Source organism: Furipterus horrens, unplaced genomic scaffold, assembly GCF_987537825.1.
Source record: "Furipterus horrens unplaced genomic scaffold, mFurHor1.1.pri manual_scaffold_5, whole genome shotgun sequence".
Taxonomy (NCBI): Eukaryota; Metazoa; Chordata; class Mammalia; order Chiroptera; family Furipteridae; genus Furipterus; species Furipterus horrens.
The window spans coordinates 186,352,609-186,356,516 of NW_028327175.1; the positions used below are offsets into that span (position 1 = coordinate 186,352,609).

The 3,908-nt window shown below is 37.2% G+C and overlaps 1 non-coding gene across 1 annotated transcript; it reads right to left on the bottom strand.

Moving 5' to 3' along the window:
* Positions 1–3,560: 3,560 nt before the first annotated feature.
* LOC150010609 (U6 spliceosomal RNA) lies at positions 3,561–3,667 on the bottom strand. The gene has a single exon (XR_016511616.1). It is a non-coding gene; the product is annotated as a U6 spliceosomal RNA (small nuclear RNA).
* Positions 3,668–3,908: the final 241 nt, after the last annotated feature.

Sequence of the window (3,908 nt, forward strand, 5' to 3'; positions counted from 1 at the left end):
GTAATATGTGCATACCAATTTTCAATTTTTCTGAGAACATTATTCGATGTCCAAGCTTAGTGTACCTGTCAAAAGTATTCATGACTCAGGAACCAAGTTAGCTTCCTGCTCAAATCATAAGACTAAAGGCAAATAGGACTGGCTCTTTGCACTTATTTTTCACTCATGTCCATTGCTGTATGGTGTTCTGTGTTCCCGATGAGCACCCTAGGATGTTTTGGCTGGAAACAAATAAATTACAGGTTGTTTAGGTAGTAGAGGGAAATCATTAAACCGAAATAGTCCTTGCAGCCAGCTGAAGATCCAGAAACTCTGGAAGGTTGCTGTGAATGGCTGTATAGGTTGTTTCCTGTACAGACACAACAGGTTAAGAAGCTGGTGAGTGGGGGCTATAAGGCATGCTGTATTCCCCTTGAAGAGGATAAGATACCTTACTTTCACTTGTCCGCTGGTGCTATATGGAAAAGCATGGACTGAGCTTGGTGTTTCCAAATCATGGGCTGTCTTAGTTTGTGAGGGCTGCTATAATAAAATACCAACAGAAAAGTTGTATAAACAACAGAAATGTATTTCTCATAGTTGTGGAGGCTATAAATCCAAGATCAAGAAGCCAGCATGATTGGGAGAGGGGCCTCTTCCAGGGGCAGGCTTCGCATATTCTCATGTGGCAGAGAAGGCTAGGCAGCTCTGTAGGGCCTGTTTTATAAAGGCACAAAGTCTATTTATGAGGGCTCTACCCTCATGACCTAATTATCTCTTACTGTTCTGGCTTCCTAATATCATCTTCCTGACAGGCTAAGAACAAGACTGGTTCGACCTTAGAAATAACGGAACCATCAAGTGCTAAATGTAATCTCTGTCTTTCTCACATTCTCTTTCTCTTTTCCCCTCCCACACACACATCCCCATTTGTCTCTGTGTCAGTCTTATCCTTCTCTCCTGATTAGACGATATTTCTACACATGGCCACATACACAATTGATGAGAGCTTTTGAGTTTCACATTTTACAGATGAAAATGGAGAAAATGACCTAATGATCCCCCTTGTTCCAAGCTCAAAAATCTTGGCTAGGTGACTCATTTATTCAACTTAGGTCCAGGTCCTCACCTGAAACAATCAAATATGGCCAACAGGTATGTATGAAGATAGATAGGTAGATAGATAGACAGATAGATAGATAGATAGATAGATAGATAGATAGATAGATAGATAGATAGATAGATAGATGATAGATAGATAAAAAGACATATAGGGTGGGGGGAATTCTTTTTTAGAAAAATATACAGCTTGAGCTAGGAAGGAGTATTCTAAGAAGTGGATTGCTATTCCAAATAAGAAGGATTAAAGATCAGACAACATAACCGAATGCTGCACATACATCAGGAAAAGCCTCAATCACTGACATTTATGGATTTAGCTTTATTTAAAGCAAAAGATAATAAAAAGTAGCCTAGTATACTCATTCATTCAAAGGCATCAATAGCTTGACCCTTAAGTCCCACTTTGAAATCTCAGTCAGAAATTGCTTTTCTCAGATTTTGTTCTATTTATATACTAGTCACCCCATTCCCAGGCTCAAGTCATGCCTCACCTTCTCCAAGAAGGCTTCTTTGAGTATCATATTCTCTTTTCTTCCTTCCCATAACATGGGCAACTAGATTCACAGATTGTTTTCTGTAATCACACACTGCCTTGTGTTGCTTATTAACTGTTCTGAACTTATGGTTCATCTCCCTTCCTGGACTGTAAGCTCCATAAATCTTTCACAGCAGTGATTTTCAACCTTTTTCATCTCCTGGCACATGTAAACTAATTACTAAAATTCTGCAGTACACTGAAAAATATATTACAATTTTTACCTGTCTGGCAAAAAATAGGTATAATTTTGATTGACTTACAAAAAAAAACAATAATAATAGGAATTACCTTCCCTTTTTGATCCAATGTGACTTTTTAAAAAAATCAGTTACTTGTGTATAAGGCTGTCTAGTACCAAGAAGTAACCTATTAGCTACAATCTTATTATGCGACATGACCAATAAGATACAACTCTATTATATGACCTATATATTTATGGTTCAGCATGGGGCATTCACATTGGATGGCTATTGTGTTGACTTTTGGCTTTTTTTTTTTTTTTTTTATTTGACAGTCTAAATGAAAAGAGGTCAGTGCTCCTGACTAAATAGTCAGGTATTGCCTGTTTTAAAAATTCCTGTGGCACATTGATTGAAGACCATTGTTATTTACAGTGAAAATTATTGGTTCACTAACGACTACAATTACCTTTATTCTGCCTCCTGTAGCTTATGCGACAGTGCTGAGTGTAATGAGAATACATGAATAGGAAAAAACTTGGGGAAGATAAGATTAACATTAATTGTACAAAGAACATTAAAGATCCTCAAAGGAAGCAGAACAAATGAGTGGCAGGGGCATGGTCTCTTTCTTTAGACATTAATGGGCTAATAACTACTGAATAATATGTTAAGGTATAAACTCAAACACGTAGTATTTGTAAAATGCTCCACTAGCAGAGAGTTTGGAGTGAGAAACCAGTATTTTATTTCTCCTCTTTCTCATGTAAGGAATATCTCAGAAGCAGAGGTAGCTGATAAAATTTACAGGTAAAAATTCTTTTTTCTTTTTAGAAAAAATATTCCAAGTCTGAGGCTTGTCAACTCAGATTATGAAAATAGCTCACAAAGAAGCTCACCAATTTGTACTAATTGAAATGATGAGCAATTCAAATTGGGGACATCCCTGCTTATGAGGTATATTTAAAAGCTACAATAATTAGAATCTGAATTAACAAAGAACTGACAGAAAACATTCAAGGGCGAGAACTGTCTTAGTGGACTTACCATAATATTTGCCATTTGCAAATTCATTGTTAAAACATAATTTATGTTTTAAGAGAGACTGAAAGCAACTTGTTTTTGGAAGTGAGATAAATTTTCTCTTTTATACTTGTTCACATTATTAATACTTGAGTTTATTTTATATTTTTGCACATCTGTGTGCATTTTCCATTTTAAAAATTCATTCACATCCCTGCATGACCCCATTAGTAAAAGAAGAACATGATTATGACTCCCTTTCAGAAGTAAACACAGTAAGGCTCAAAATGCTTCCTGATTCAGCCCAAGTTGTAGTGTCAATACCAGTGCAGTGGCACCAGAAATCCAAGCCACAGGGTGCCTTTCTAGCACCTCTGATAAGTAACAACTGATTTGTACAGCAACACTTCTAAGTCAGTAAGGTCTGGAAGAAGAAAAAAGATTTTGCTAGAGTTTAAGTTTTGTTTTTTTTGTTTTGTTTTGTTTTTTTTTTTTTTTACCATTTATCACAGTGTTTATTTTCATTTTCTGATTCTTTTTTTACTTTTATTTTTTTTATTTTTGGTTTTTCAATTACAGTTGTCCCCTTTTCTCCCAATTTCTCTCCCCCACCCAACCCACCCCCTCTCCCGCGATCATATCCCTCCCCGTTGTCCATGTCCATGAGTCATTTATACGGGTTCTTTGACTAAACCCTTCCCTTACTTATCCCCCTTCTCAAAAATATGGAACCCTTCACGAATTTGCGTGTCATCCTTGAGCAGGGGCCATGCTAATCTTCTCTGTATCGTTCCAATTTTAGTATATGTGCTGCCGAAGCGAGCACTAGAGTTTAAGTCTTTAAAGTGAAAAATACATGCTGGTGTGCTCAGAACAAAAGACGCCACATCTCCTCCCAGATCAATGCGTGTAGATGTTAGGTGCAATGTTTACTAGGTGTCTGGGCAGAGGAGTGGCGGGGGGGTAGTGGTGGGGGTTGGTGAGGGAGGGGTAGGATGTTCTCTGATTTGGGCTGAGATTTGCTGCAATGTAAATTTATTGTTTACCTGTTTCACTTGATAAGATAT